The sequence below is a fragment of the Canis lupus genome, chromosome 17 (genome assembly GCF_048164855.1).
Source record: "Canis lupus baileyi chromosome 17, mCanLup2.hap1, whole genome shotgun sequence".
Lineage (NCBI taxonomy): Eukaryota > Metazoa > Chordata > Mammalia > Carnivora > Canidae > Canis > Canis lupus.
The window spans coordinates 41,441,625-41,458,303 of NC_132854.1; the positions used below are offsets into that span (position 1 = coordinate 41,441,625).

At 35.6% G+C, this 16,679-nt stretch overlaps 2 long non-coding RNA genes across 5 annotated transcripts in view; one reads left to right on the forward strand and one right to left on the reverse strand.

Moving 5' to 3' along the window:
• LOC140608401 (uncharacterized) overlaps positions 1-16,454 on the reverse strand; it is a 74,538-nt gene extending 58,084 nt beyond the window's left edge. Inside the window, exons 1-3 of one of the 2 annotated variants that reach the window (XR_012010422.1) lie at positions 16,367-16,420; positions 15,089-15,236; positions 2,772-4,461 (exon numbers count right to left, since the gene is read on the reverse strand). This is a non-coding gene — a long non-coding RNA (uncharacterized lncRNA). Of the gene's footprint in view, positions 1-2,771; positions 4,462-15,088; positions 15,237-16,366 lie in introns of both variants that reach the window. The other variant, XR_012010421.1, reaches the window with a different exon arrangement.
• Positions 16,455-16,486: 32 nt separating this feature from the next.
• Positions 16,487-16,679, forward strand: part of LOC140608040 (uncharacterized) — a 120,280-nt gene continuing 120,087 nt past the window's right edge. For 2 of the 3 annotated variants that reach the window (XR_012009985.1, XR_012009989.1), the window contains exon 1: positions 16,487-16,604. This is a non-coding gene — a long non-coding RNA (uncharacterized lncRNA). The remainder of the gene's footprint in view (positions 16,605-16,679) is intronic. The other variant, XR_012009986.1, reaches the window with a different exon arrangement.

Consider the following 16,679-nt stretch of genomic DNA (forward strand, 5'->3'; position numbering starts at 1 on the left):
ATATATGCAAAACAACATATATGATAAAAGACTATCACTCAAAATATACTCAGAATTCTTGTAACTCAGTAATAGAACATGAGCAACACAATTCAGAAATGGGCCAACGACCTTAACAGACATTTACTTCATCAAAGATAAAAATATGGCAAAAATGCATATGAAAAGTTGCTCCAAAACATAGGTTATCAGGGAAATGGAAATTAAAACAATGAGATATCACTATATAGCTATGAGTGGCCAATCCAGAACACTGACAACATCAAATACTGGCAATGATGCAGATCAAAGGGAATCAAATTTTTTGGTCTTGGGAAAATAGTGGAGCCACTCTGGAAGACAATCTGGAAGTTTCTTATAAAACTAAGTATATTCTTACAATAGAATTCACCAATCACACTCCTTGGTATTTACCCAAATAAACTTAAAAAATTATTTCCACGGAATGCCTGGGTGGCTCAGTGGTTGAGTGACTGCCTTTAGCTCAGGGCGTGATCCCAGAATTCCAGGGTCGAGCCCCACATCAAGCTTCTTGCAGGAAGCCTGTTTCTCCCTCTGCCTACATCTCTGCCTCTTTCTGTATGTCTCTCATGAATGGATAAATACAATCTTTTAAAAAAATATATTTTCATTCAGATGCTCCCCCATAGATCTTTACAACAGCTTTATTCATAATTTCATTATGACATTCATAATTTCATTATTATATTAAGTATAATAATATGTATTATAGGATCACCAAAGGAGAAGAAAATAAAGGGGGCAGAGATCTTATTTAGAGAAATAATGCTGAAAAAGTTCACAAATCTGTACAAATAAGTGAATATAAAAATTTAAAAAGGTCAATGTAATCCAACTAGATTTAACTCAAGGAGATCCACATAAAGATGCATTATAACCAATCTGCCAAAAGTCAAAGAAAGAGTCTTGAAAGTAGCAAGAGAAAAGCAACTTATTATATATAAGGGAAATTTCATAATTAGTAGATTTCTCAGCAGAAATCTTTTAGGCCAAAAGGGAGAGTGATATATTCAAAGTATTGAGAGAAAACAAAAGAAACAAACAAAAAAACTATCAAGCAAAAAAATACTAAATGCAAAAGGAGAAATTAAGATTCCTAGATTAACAAAAACTGAGAAAGTTCATTACCATCAGACCTACTCTACAAGAAACGCTAACAGGAGTCCTTCAGGTTGAAATGAGAAGACACTAGTAAGAACATGAAGCCATACAAAAACATAAATTTCTCCATTAAAGATAAACACATAGACAAAAATTAGAAACCTCTTATTTTAATATTGGTCACTTTTAACTTTTAAATATAGCTTAAGTTACAAAAACATTAAAAAATATAAATTTGAGCTCTTGATTTTACAATCTTTAAAGATGAAATTTGTGATATCAATAACAAAATGTGGGGGGATGATGCTGTAAAAGAGTAGGGTTTTGTAGGTGACTACAGTTAAACTGTTAACAGTTTAAAATAGAATGCAATAACCTTAAGATATTTTATATAAATTCAATGGTAACCACAAACAAAATACTTATACAATATATATAAAAAGAAATGAAAAGAGAATCAAAGCATGTCACTACAAAAACTATTAAAAACTAAAGTAAGGCAGTAAGAGGAAATGGAAGACAAAGAAGCTACAAAACAGAAAACAACAAACTCAGCAATAATAAGTCTTCTATCAACAATTAGTTTAAATGTAAATGGATTAAACTTCCCAACATAAAACACATACACTGGCTAAGTGGATTTTAAAAAGCCCAACCAAATGCCATTAATAAGAAACCCATTAGAAATGAAAACACATAAAGGCTGAAAGTGAAATGATGGAAAAGATATTCCATACAAAAGGTAAACCAAAGAGAGCAGTAGTCACCACATGAATATCAGATACACTAGATTTTAAGTCAAAACCTTAAAAAAGACAGAAAAGAAAATAACATGATTAAATAAAATAAGGTAACAAGTATAAATATTTATGTGCCAAATATCAGAACCCTTAGTATATGAAATAACTTTGACATAATAGAAAACAACAGAATAGCAGGAGACTTCAGTACCTCACTTTCAGCAATGAATACAACAACTAGAGAAAAAGAAATAGAGGGCTTCAACAATATAGACCAAAGAATCTAACAAATATATACACAGAATACTCCACTCAACCGCAGCAAAATACACATTCTTCTCAAGGACACATGTAATATTTTCCAGTAAACACCTTATGTTAAGCCACAAAACAAGTCTCAACAAATTTTAGAAGATTGTAATACTGCAAATTATCACTTCTAGATACTAGAAATCAATAGAAAGAAAACAGGAAAATCCACAAATACAATGGAATACCTAACAATACATTTTTAAACAACACATTCTTAGATGAGTTAAAGTAGTCACAAGAAAAAGTAGTAAGTACCTTAAGACACATGAAAACAAAAAGCACAATATCACAAAACTTATGAACTGCATGCAGCACACAAGCAGTGTGAAGAGGGAAGCTTTGAGTTGTAAGTGCAAATTTAATAAAGATTAAAGATCTCAAACCAACAATTAAATTTACTTGAAAAAAGTTAGAAAAGGCAGGGGGAAAAAGCAACCAAACCAAAATCTATCAAAACTCAAATAATAAATATTAGAGCAGAGATAAATAGGAATTAAAAAAACAGCAGCAAAACATCAATGAAACTACAAGTTGGAATTCTTTATGATATCTCTAAAGTAGTGAAATTCAAAGAAACAAAAAGTAAATGGTAGTTACCAGAAACTGGATGATGGCGGAAATGAGAGTTGTTGCTTAAAGGGTAGAGAGTTCCAGTTTTGCAGGAAAAAAAGTTCTGGAGATCCACTTCACAATATGCATACATAACACCACTAAGTTGTACACTTAAAAATGGTTAAAATGATGTACTTTATGTTATGTGTTTTTTAGCATGACATAGAAAGGAGTGAAAAAAATTATAGCAATTAATAAATTAACAATTTTCACAATAAAAAAGTCATATTAAGATATTTAGTATGATTTATCAGAACTGAGAATTTAAATGAAAACAAAACAAGTGAGACATGCTTAACACATGAATACACACATGCTAATATATGAGAAAATATTCTGAGAATTGAAGTTGATTTTATTCAGATAATTTTTCAGTTTATAATTTCTACAAACTCCTCCATACAGTGTTATATTTCCTATCATCATATATATTCATAGAATGAGAAGATTTTCAAAACACAGTTGCAAAATTATATGTGAAATGTATTTTTATGCTCACTACACTCTGTAAGTTAGGCTGCCCTGTTATTAATATCCTGTTGCTAACATAGATATTAAGTGACAGTGTTGGGACTACATTTTATGAATCTGATTCCTAGAATAACAGGAAGCATATTGCTATATTTCTCATATTTAAAGAGAATCTGAGTGTGCCTAAAAAAACCAGTGGACTGTCAACTGATTTTTATATATCTGAATCAATATATAGAATATTCACTACTCATAGAGCAGTTTTCAGGTATTTAATAACTTTATAATGAATTTGGAACATGATTTAAAAGCATTTCATTACACATGATTTTATCGAAAGTGTTCAATCTATGTATGTTTACTAACATTCTATAATTACATGCTACACTTTTGGAGTTGTTCTTTATGAAATCATTAAAGATTTTTTTTCATTCCAACCTCAAAATTTAAAGTCAATTCCATTTGTTCTGCAATTCTAATAATTTGTCTATGAATTTTGACATATAATAGCATTTGGCTAAAAGCCTATGATGCATAATCAGGATGTATCTAAAATACTCAGTTATAAAAAATAAATAAATAACAAAATACTCATAGTTACTTCCTAAAATAGAAAACAACACACAAAGCTAAAACTGAAAGGCAGCAGAGTATCGGAATTTAGGCATAATATACACTAGTCCTAAGGCTAATAGTAAATAGATTGAAGAAAGCATACCAAGATTTAAAGTATCCACAACCTCAAAACGCTAAACTTGTCTGGAGACAAGAAATGTGGTCCATTTGTTTCTTTTCTCACCACATATTCCCATATTTAGAATCCATTTTCTCTTGGAACCACAAAAAGAGACAGTGATTCTCTATTTAGACATATATCTACTAAAAATGACTATTGTTATATAACTATTATTTATTTTTGTGAATGGGAAATGCATGTACACAGTACACAATTCATACACACAGTAAAAATCCCCCTTTCCCAGACCTTAACCGGTCGATTCCCCTCAGCAGAAGCAGCTACATTACAAACAGTATCTTTGCATAATAAAACACTTAAATGTTATTTTTATAAGAAATATAATCAGTAATCTTTACTAATTTTTACATCCCTTTTTCACAAACAATGAGGACAACACTTTTCAGGAGACCTTCAAACTGTGGCTAATGGAAGGAAGTCACCTTCAAACCTGGCTTCTGAGTTACCCTGCAAAAGAAAAAAGAAAAACTTGATGGTATTTTATAGGGATTACATTGAATGTATAGATTACTCTAGGTAGCATAAACATTTTAACAATATTTGTTCTTCCAATCCATGAGCATAGAATGTTTTTCCATTTTTTTTGTGTGTGTGTCTTCCTCAATTTATTTCATGAGTGTTCTATAGTTTTCTGAATACATATCGCTTGCCTTTTTGGTTAGGTTTATTCCTAGGTAATTTAAAGTTTTTTGGTACAATTGTAAATGGGATTAATTTCTTAATTTCTCTTCTGTCTCATTGTTAGTGTATAGAAATGCAACTGATTTCTGTGTATGATTTTACATTCTGCACTTTGCTGAATTCCTGTGAGTTCTAGCAATTATAGAGTGTACTCTTTTGGCTTTTGCACATAGAATATCATGTCTGTGAAGAGCGAGAGTTTGACTTCTTCTTTGCCAATTTGGATGCCTTTTATTACTTTTTCTTGTCTCATTGCTGAAGCTGGGACTTCTAGAGTACTATGCTGAACAGAGATGGCGAGAGTGGACATTCCTGCATGTTCCTGACCTTCCAGGAAAAGCTCTCAAGTTTTTCCCCATTGAGAATGATACTTACAATAGGCTTTTTGTACATGGCTTTTATGATATTGAGGTATGTTCCCACTATCCATACACTGAGAAGAGTTTTAATCAAGAAAGGATGCTGTACTTTGTCAAATACTTCTGCACCTATGGAGAGGATCATATGGTTCTTGTTATTTCTTTTAGCAATGTGATGTATCACAATGACTGATTTGCAGATGTTCAATCACCCTTGCAGCCCAGGAATAAATTCCACTTGGTCATGGTAAATAGCCCTTTTAATGTACAGTTGGATCCTACTGGTATCTTGGTGAAAATATTTGCATTCACATTCATCAGGGATATTGGTCTATAATTCTCCTTTTGGGGGGAACTTTGTCTGCTTTTGGAATTAAGGTAACACTGGCCTCATAGAACGAGTTTGGAAGTTTTCCTTCTATTTCCAAGACAGTTTCAGAAGAATAGGTATTAATTCTTTAAATGATTGGTAGAATGCCCTTGGGAAGCCACTCGGCCCTGCACTCTTATTTGTTGGGAGAGTTTTGATAATTGATTCAATTTCCTTGCTGGCTATGGGTCTGTTCAGGTTTTCTAATTCTTCAGTTTTGTTTTGATAGTTTATATGTTTCTAAGAATGCATTCATTTCTTCCAGAGTACCTAATTTGCTGGCATACAATTGCTCGTAATATGTTCTTATAATTGTGTTTCTTTGGTGTTTTTGTGATCTCTCCTCTTTCATTCATGATTTTATTTACTTGGGTCCTTTCTCTTTTCTTTTTGATAAGTTGGGCCAGAGGTTTATTGATCTTATTAGTTCTTTCAAAGAAGCAGTTCCTAGCTTCGTTGATCTTTGTCTACTGTTATTTTTTTTTTCATTTCTGTATCACTGATTTCTGCTCTAATCTTTATTATTTCTCATCTCCTGCTGGATTTAGGCTTTATTTACTGTTCTTTTGCTAGCTCCTTTAGGTGTAAGATTAGGTTGTGTATTTAAGACTTTTCTTGTTGCTTGAGGAAGGCCTGTATTGCCATATACTTCCCTCTCAGGACCACATTTGCTGCATTCCAAAGGTTCTGAATTGTCATGTTTTCACTTTCATTGGCTTCCATGAATTTTTTTTCTTTAATTTAATTTTAATTCTTCTTTAATTTCCTGCTTGACTCATTCATTCTTCAGTAGGATGCTCTTTAACCTCTATGTATTTGAGTTCTTTCCAAATTTTCTCTTGTGATTGAGTTCAAGTTTCAAAGCATTGGAGTCTGAAAATATGCAGGGGATGATCCCCATCATTTGGGACCAGCTGAGCCCTGATTTGTGACACAGTACGTGATCTATTCTAGAGAATGTCCCATTTGCACTTGAGAAAAATATGTATTCTGTTGCTTTAGGATGCAATGCTTTGAATATATCTGTGCAGTCCATGGGGTCCAGCGTGTCATTCAAAGCCCTTGTTTCCTTGTTGATCTTCTGTTTAGATGACCTGTCCAATTGCTATGAGTGGATGTTAAAGTCCCCTAATGTCATTGTATTATCATCAATGTATTTCTTTGTTATAAATTGGTTTATATAACTGGCTGCTCCCATGTTAGGGGCATAAATATTTATAATTGTTAGATCCTCTTGTTGGATATACCTTTTAATTATGATATGTCCTTCCTCATCTCATTATAGTCTTTGGTTTAAAATCTAATTTATCTGATATATGGATGGCTACTTTTTTGATGTCCATTAGCATGGACATTTTCCAACCCCTCACTTTCAATATGGAGGTGTCTTAGGATCTAAAATGAGTCTCCTGGAGAGAGCATATGGATGGGTCTTTTTTATCCAATCTGATATGCTATGTCTTTTGATTGGAGCATTTAACCCACTTACATTCAGAATAACTACTGAAAGATACAAATTTAATGCCAAGGTATTGCCTGTAAAATCACTGTTTCTGTTATTGTCTCTGTCCTGGTCTATGTGACTTTTGGGCTCTCTCTTTGCTTAAAGGATCCTCTTTAATATTTCTTGCAGGGATGGTTTAATGATCACAAATTCTTTTAGTTTCTGTTTGTCCGGGAACCTTTTTATCCCTCCATTTTGAATGATAGCCTTGCTGGATAAAGTATTCTTGGATGAATATTTTTCAAATTTAGCGTGCTGAATATATCATGCCCATTCTTTCTGGCCTGCCAGGTCTCTGCGGCTAGGTCTGCTGCCATTCTAATGTTTCTACTCTTATAGGTTATGGACCACTTGTCCGATCTGCTTTTCTCTTTGTCTCTGACATTTGCAAGCTTCACTGTTAAATGTTAAGATATTGATCTATTTTTATTGATTTTGAGGGGCTTTCTCTGTGCCTCTTGGACTTGAATGCCACTTTCCTTCCTTGGACTAGGGAAGTTTTCAGCTATAATCTGTTTCAATATACCTTCTGCTCCTATTTCTCTTTCCTCTTCTTTTGGGATCCCAATTATTCTTATATTGTTTGTTTATGGTATCACTTATCTCTCAAATTTTTCCCCTCATGATTCAGTAGTTATTTCTCTTTTTCTCAGCTCCTTTATTTACCATAATTTTGTCTTCTATATCACTATTTCTCTCTTCTGTCTCATTTATTTTAGTAGTTAGAATCTCCATTTTTTTTGTTGTATCTCATTAATAGCCTTTTTTTTTAATTTCAACTTGATTAGATTTTAGTTCCTTTATTTCTCCAGAAAGGGATTCTCTAGGGTCGTCTATGCTTTATTCAAGCTCAGCTAGTATCTTTATAATTGTTATTCTGAACTCTACTTCTGACATCTTTCTTATATCCATACTGATTAGGTGCCTAGCAGTCAGTACTACCTCCTGTTTTCTTTTATTGGGGTGAGTTTTTCTGTCTTGTCATTCTTACAGAAGTGGACACTTTTCTATTTGCAGAACTGCAGCAGTTCTTATCTTAGATATCTGGTTGAGTTCACAGTATTCAGGGTGACTTAATAGCTATCCAGCTGAATTCCTGGGACCAGACAAAACTAGGGTCTCCTACCTACTCTCCTATTTATCTAATGCACAACCATCAATATCAGGAAGTTAGTACTAAGTTAGTGCTACCATCTAACACTTGGATTTAAGTTCCATTAAATGCTCCAATAATGAAATAAGCCAATTCAAGATCAAGCTTTGCTTTTGTTAGGGTTTTCATTAGTGTCATTTAGTTCATAACAGTTACTCAGAATTTTGAAAATGACAGGACTAGGAGAATGTCCCTTAATTTGAGTTTGTCTGATATTTCCTCAGGATTACAGTTTATTTTTTTTAAAGATTTTATTTATTTATTCATGAGAGACACACGGAGAGAGGCAGAGACACAGGCAGAGGCAGAAGCAGGCTCCATGGAGGGAACCCAACGTGGGATTCGATCCTGGGTCTCCAGGATCAGGCCCTAGGCTGAAGGCAGCGCTAAACCACCGAGCCACGAGGGCTGCCCAGGATTACAGTTTAGATTCATTTTATGCATTTTTAGCAGGAATATCACAGAAATAATGCAGTGTTCTTATTGAAATCTACTAAGTTTCACCTACTGTCCATTTTTTCCATCAAAGGTGGCATTAATTCTGATCAGTGGATTCAAGTAGACTTAGGTTTCAGCTCCATAAAGTTATGCTTCATCAGAGTAAATCAGTGTCTAGTAGGAGTTATATATGAGCTTCTTCAGCCTATCATTTCTAAAAGCAGTTAAGAAATATCAAAAGCCTTATTTTTCTAAAATGTATTTCCTTTGAGTTACGCCCAGTCCTAAAGTAAAATGAATTGATTCATTCACTCAATAAAAAATTATTAAGTGCTTCATATATGTCAAGCACTATCCTAAGAATTAGTCTTTTTGTATGTGTTATAAAGAAATAAAGTATGAGTCTGTGTCTATGTGGGAAGAGCAGACATACATCATACCTGTCTCTTGGCTCAAGAGTGGAATATAGTTTCATAAAAGTAAGAGATATCTTCTTGGGGGATTGGAATCAGGGAGGCAAGGAAAGTATATGAGGCTTTGTCAGTGAGACAAGAGAAGGCATGGTGCTTCTATCTCCCAGTATCTTAGAAAGTAGGATATAAACACTAGGGTACTCCGCTGGACACAGTTCATTGAAAGGAGCCTTCACCCTACAGTTTTGCCTTTTTTAGGGCAAGTACAAAAAATGGTATAGTTACAACCTGCATTGCAGCTACCTCTAGGCCAAATTGTGTGAATTTAAGGTGATTGTTGCTGAAAAGTAATCTTTGGGAAAACTGGATACCTAGGAGCCCTTGGAGACTTGGGTAGCTTGTGATGATTCCAATTTCTCTGGTTAAGGTAGGGTTGTAAGATTTAGCAAATAAAAGCAAAAAAAGCCCAGTTAAATTTGAACTTCAGATCAATGACAAATATTTTAGTTAAATATGCATTGTGCAATATTAGTGGTATACCTATACTAAAATAGTATTTGTTGCTTTTTATGAAATTAAAATTTAACTGAACTTCCTGTGCTTTACCTGGCAACCATACTATAACCATAATACAGAGAAAGACACTGGAGCATAGGTGTAGCCTCACTGCTGCTAAGAGAAAGAAGAATCTCAATCCCTGCTACTTCATTATCTAGACAAAGCAGAAAAAAAAAATCTTGGGTCACTTATGGACAGTTTTTCTTCCTTCACCATAGGAAGTAATAAGCTATTATGTCAGCATACTTGTCCCTCTCAAAAATACATGATACATAGGGTTTCATGTTTCTACCTTCTCAATTATATTTATCTTGATTCCCTTTCCATATAATTGTGTAAGAAATACAGCTATATTTTCATATAACTTACTGTATTTTTTTGGCTTGCTTCTGTTTTTACTTAAATGATTCTGCCAATATTAAAGAATAAATGTCAATGAATAAATTATTCGCTTTTTCTCAGGGTCATGGTTGTGTGTATTCCATAGTTGTGGTATACAAGTACACAATGATGAATATGGCTGACACATTTTTACCTGCCAGATACATTCTCTCCTCTTCCCCCAAACTCCCTTTACCTTGCTTTCTTGCCAACAGAATTCACTAATTTTTGCCTGCACTTCAGCTAGGTATACCATGTCCTCTAAAGTACAAATGGATAAACTTCATTAGGTATCCTAAGCAAGCTTCTCTCTCACCAATAAAGGTAAATTTTCAAGACAGTAACCTTATTTTCTTTGGAGGCAGTTTAGTAAATATGATGCCAAGATCTATGGTAGCTGTCCAATGGTCCTTGAGGCAAAAACAGAACTAAAGCCAACACCTGAGGGTGACTGGGAAGAATATAAAAACCCAGGGTTTTGATGACATCATTGTCCTGTTAAACTGACCAGACCTCAGGGGTTCTTGCTAACGGTAAATAATGTCCTTATTGTTTAAGTCCTTGTCAGTTGGGTTGTTTGTTACTGGCTGCTGAAAGAATGCCATCTGGTTCTCATCATCATCTGTCCATGATGGTATTTACCAATACATTCATCATCCTGTCATGTTCTTAGTTGTCAGTGCATATGGGCTGACACTGAATCATCCCTCATTTCAATCCTCAAAGTCCCACTGAAGGAAATCATTCTTATGTGTCTACACAGAAAACTCTATAGCATTGTGTAAGATCATCTACTAAGGTTCTTCATAAAGTTATCCATTTTTTTCTTGGGTCCCTAACTTTTCCTTCTTCCCCTAGATCTACCTGAAAAACAAAGTATATGTTTTCTTGCTATTAGACTGTGCAAACATTCTGGTATATTTTTATCTCTCTTGGACGTGAATTATGGGAGAGGAAAACAAAGGCTTTTCAAAGAAAATTGCTTCCATCTACCCATTACCGCTTACATGATCCTCTCCTTCTCACTATAATTTGGGCACTTTCTTCCCCAGTCTGAAAGAGCATTGTACACTCTCTATTTCTCCCTGTAGCTCTCCAAAAGCCTACTGTTCATGTCCTGGGTTCTTCCTACTCTGCTCAGGACTAGTTACATAAAATTCAAAAGTTAGAAGAAACTGCTTCAGGCTAACATATTCTTTCCTGGAACAGTGAGCATTGAACACTTTATGTTCCATTGAAATGGATGAAGAACAAAAGAGATCAGAAGACATCAGAAAGTTTATTAATATTTTAAACTTATATACTCAACACCCACATGTTTATGTGTATAGAGTCATTCTCAACAATCTCCTTTGTTGTCTTTATTCAGTCCTCTGTATGTCTTGGCCAAAGAAAGGACACTTCTGGCATATTTCTGAAAAGATTTTGGAAATAGAAAGATATTCCTATCTATTGTCTAGGGTAAGCAAATCTGGTGATATATTTAATCATACTCAATATTGCTTTAAGGCTTCCTCAGTTTAGCTATCTTTAAGGCTAAATATATGCTATATTCTACTGAAGAGACTAATTCTAGATGCATTTTATAAGGAACTTGTTACAGAGGGTCTTCCGAGACCTGTCCCCAATATCTGATAACGGATGGCTAGAATTAAGAGAAATGTAATTCTTAAGTTTTACTAGTTAGAGGTAAAGTTCTTGAGGAAAAGGTCATCTTTTAGGAGAAGTGGGAGTGTGGGAATCGCTTAAATGGGCCTTTGATGATATAAATGAGAAATAAGATTCTTTTAATGAAAATAAGGATCTGAAACAATATCAAATTGCTCTGTATATTAATGTCTAGAATTGTTTTCCTCTGGGAAAAATTTCCTCTGCCAGGAAGATGATTATGATGTTGAAGTCTATTTTACAAAATTACACAAGGGGTAGAAGATTCTTCCCCACCCCCCTCACCTTACAGTAGAGTTGAGAGGCTGGGCTCCAACTAGGGAGGAAATGATTAAGGAATCTCATTAAGGTTCAAAGACACTGACTTCTATAACTAAACAGCAGTCAAAAGTCTAAGGAAAAGAAAGGCAATAGAAAATCTTGTGCAGTTCATGGATTCTAAGAAACATATTCAGTTTTATATTTTCGTTGTTCTTAAAAAAAACTCCTGTATTGCATTCTATTTTGCACTCTTTAACTTCTCAGTAAAGTACAGCTGGACTTTAAGACTGGTCTTATCTGGGCAGCCCGGGTGGCTCAGCAATTTAGTGCCGCCTTCAGCCCAGGGCATGATCCTGGAGACCCAGGATCGAGTCCCATGTTGGGCTCCCTGCATGGAGCCTGCTTCTCCCTCTGCCTGTGTCTCTGCCTCTCTCTCTCTCTGTCTCTCATGAATAAATAAATAAAATCTTTAACAACAACAACAACAAAAAGACCGGTCTTATCTGTCTTATACTGGTCTTATCCAGTATAAGGATTGAAGAGTATATGGATAAGGAATATATCTATATTTTGAGAACAATAGCCAGAACAGTTACTGAATAATAAGCAGTGACTTGCAAGGGACAGCACAGCTTCCTATTGTTGCTGTTAGCTAAACTTATAAGTGAAAAACACTCAGGATTTATAAAACATGTAGGAATTCCTTGGGGAAGGTCACACACAAAAGATCATTCGTAGTGCTATCACATATAGTAAGGACTTCTATATCACCTAGTGCTATAGCATATACTGTGGATGGCTTAGTTGCCATCCATTTCCTTTCTACTTTTACAACAGAACTCTGATTTGATCAGGGAACCCACTGGCTTCCTAAATCTATGGGTTCCTCACAAGAAGCATAGTGACTCTATTCCTCCCTAGTACACCTCTAAAATATGTAGCAACTGGTATTACAAAGGCATCCACAGGCAGAGTGGAGGGCTACTTCAACATAGGAGTGGAAATTTGGAAGCCCCTTGCCACAAGGGGCTGATGGCTGGAGGTCTGAAGAACTGCCTATCAGAAGCTGCTGAGAATAGGGTTGTAGAAGTACTGGTTGGGCTTGAATCAACAGCTGTTTGGCAAGTAATCTGTGAAGGGAAATTTGTTGAGTGACCTCTTAGAAATCTTTAGTGATGAAAATTTAAAAATACATAATGACCACTTAACAAGTTCCCTATTTTCATGCCCCTATCCCCTGCAACCACCATTCTATACTCTGCTTCTATGAATTTGACTATTTTAGGTACCTCCTAAAAATGGAATCATGAATGGTCCTTTTGTGACTGACTTATTTCATTGGTATAAAGTTATAGCTATACATTCTAGAGATCTGCTGTACAACATGGTTAACAATATGGTATTGTCACTTAACCTTTTAAGAGAGTAGTTTCCATGCTAAATGTTCTTACCACCACCACCACCACCACAAGAAGAAGGAAAAAAAGAAGAAACAAAGAAGAAGAAACAAAGAATAAACAACACAAGAAGTATCTTTTGGAGGTGATGAATGTTTTTACTTTGACTGTGGTGATGATGTCACAGGTATATGCTTATGCCAAACTCATCAAAATGTACACATTAAATATGTGCAAGTATACCTCAAGACTGCGGGGGGGGGGTGGGAAGAAACATAATAAAAGACACTTCCCAACACACACACGCACACACATACACACACACACAGAATAAATACAAACATATAAATGTGTATTTGGACACATTGGACATTGTTTTCTTTTATCGCCACAAACTGTGACAGCCATTTTGTAACTATTAGGGAAAAACAGCCAATAACAAAATTGATACCCTGAGAATAATATATTTATAGGAAGGAAAGAATTTAGATCCTTAATGAAGTAAATTGGGATGTGGACTTAAATAAATTTGTAGGTACTTGCCCTATCTTATGAATGTCTGTTATGTAATACTATGTATTTATATTTTTTTATCAAAGCCATTTTTTAAATATATACATATATAATTTATGTATATATTTCTAATCATTGTTACCTAAAATTTCTTCATTAATATAGTTGAAAATCTTGGAAAAAGATAAAAGAAGGTTAGAGAACTTCAAGATGTAGTGCTGGTCTATGGATGAGTTAAATGAGGCTTAGAGAATTTGTGAAACTGATTTAAGTTATAGCTAAAAGAACATACCTCACCAGTCTCAACAGTACCAAATCATAAATACAGTGGCAATTTTATGAACAATGATCAAGCATCACTATATTATAAATAAAAATAAGTACTTGACCTCTAACATGTAATGCATGAGTGAAAAGTTGTGTGATGACTGTATTTCATTTTTAGTCTATTTCAAAACCTAACTTTTATCCCTAATACTTTAGATTAAAATCACTCATAATTTTTTAAAAGATGCTATTTATTTATTCATAAGAGACACACAAAGACAGAGACATAGGCAGAGGGAGAGGTAAGCTCCCTATAGAGAGCCTGATGAGAGACTTGATCCCAGGACCCTGGGATCACGACCTGAACCAAAGGCAGATGCTCAACCACTAAGCCACCCAGGTGCCCCTCACTCATAAATTTTTATATAAAAACAGAATAACTGATTACAGATACCATATACAATTACTGTCTATCAATTTACTAACAAAAACATGCAGAAATTATTCTGTAAAACAAGTAACAAAAACTAAATTATACTTTAATTAATAGAATAAATCACATTAAATGTTTTGAGCAAGTATTCGCAACTGCCTGTTATTTAGTTGATTCGATGAAAATATTTTTTCTTATTGATTATAGACTATCATATATACTCCTCTTTTAAAAATACATTCTTAATCTCCTATTTAAATTTTAATTTTTAAAACTTCATTAAATTTTAACAATATTTAATTTTTAAAAGGACAGACAGGATGGTTGTTATCCAGCTCCCTATTAGCCAATACAAGTCAGACCAAGAGCCAGTATGCTAAAACAAGGAGAATAAAATAAACAAATATAAGTGCTACATAATGCAATTATATGTGTAAGAATTCAAATAAATATTCACTGACAAGACAACATACAGAATTGTTATCTAATAAATTCACTTATAGATGCTTATGCATAAATGATAAACACCTTACAAATACATATTTACATGTGTAAAATGCTACAGAATAATGACTGTAGCTTTTTCTTCTCCAATCTTCTCTTACCAACTTTATTAAATTACAACAAATGCTCCTGACCTCAAAGCTAAGAAAAATTTGGGCAGCACGGGTGGCTCACCGGTTTAGCGCCGCCTTCAGCCTAGGTCGTGATCCTGGAGACCCGGGATCGAGTCGCACGTCGGGCTCCCCGCATGGAGCCTGCTTCTCCCTCTGCCTGTGTCTCTGCCTCTCTCTGTGTGTGTCTCTCATGAATAAATAAATAAAATCTTTTAAAAAAAGTAAAAGGAAAGAAAAATTTGAAGTGATAAACGTTTAATAGTTATATGCATCCTTCTGACTCCTCCAAGTGTACCGCTTCTCATAGGAAAGCATTCAAACACAGGCCTGATGATAGTGGATATTTTGCGGGTCAGCTAAGTCTCTGGTTTTTATAATTTCAGCTATGTAATACTAGGCCTTTATTTTTTCTTTCTTCTGATTAAAGCTGCTATGGGTATTTTTTCCCTTTTATTCTGCTGCCTAGAATTTCCTAGTAGCTGTTTGATAGTCTGTCCTCGAGAATACAGATAGAATAAGAAACTGCATTGCAAAGCAGTGTTGAAATTCCCAGAAATTATCCTTTACTGGGTGTCTCCGTTGGTTGGCAGTCCAACCAACCGTGAGAGTCTAGGTTTCTCTCACGGGTCCCAGGATCGCAGCCCCCAGATGGCTCCCTGCTAAGCAGCCAGTGGCCTTGAAGATATTCTCCCTCTGCCCACCCTCTTGAGAAAAATGAGCTCTTATCAATCAATCGAAAAGAAAGAAAAGAAAGAAAAAAAAGAAAGAAAAGAAAGAAAGAAAGAAAGAAAGAAAGAAGCCAGAGAGATCGATAGATGCCAGAGCATTTTGTTCTTGTTAACAAGGACTGCCCTGAGAAAAGCTGTTTACCCAGAGCCTGATCTTGTGAGGTTTTTACCACAGCTCTAATACCCTGCGGAAACGGACATATGCAATTCCAGGCCCTTCCATCACTCCACAGGGAAGAAGTCCTCATCTGCAGCCCACTGCGGCCTCTGTCCCCACTTAAGAGTCTTAAAAACAGAAAAGCACCTAACGAAGTTAATAATTCAGAGATTCGGGCTGAAAGTCTGAGGCGTGGGGATCGCCGGGGGGCTCAGCGGTTTCGCGCCTGCCCTTTGGCTCAGGACGGGATCCCAGAGAGCCGGGATCGAGTCCCACATCCGGCTCCTTGCGCGGAGCCTGCTTCTCCCTCTGCCTGTGTCTCTGCCCCTCTCTCTCTCTCTCTGTCTCTCATGAATAAATACATAAAAATCTTAACAACAACAACAACAACAAAAAAACCAACTCAGACGTAATCACTGGACAACAGAAAGCCCCTCCTGCCTCCGCTCCTCACCTCTGGGTACCGGGCAGCTGGGAGAGGACCGGTTGGAACGCGCGGAACCACAGGCGCCTCAGAGGCCGGAGACCCGGAAACCCTGCAGTTTCCCGCCGGAAACCCTGTGCAGTCCCTGTTCTACTACCGTGGAAACCCGATCTCGCGAGATGCTGAGAGATCTGCGGGGCCCCGCAAGGAACAGTGAGTGAGCAGTACCTGTGTGTGCAGTGGCTGCCGGGAAAACCGTCCTCTCCAGGTCAGTAGTGAGGTATCTGCCTCACAGCGTCTGTCAGGCACACCCTAATCCTTGTAGATGCCTCGCCCTGTCGCC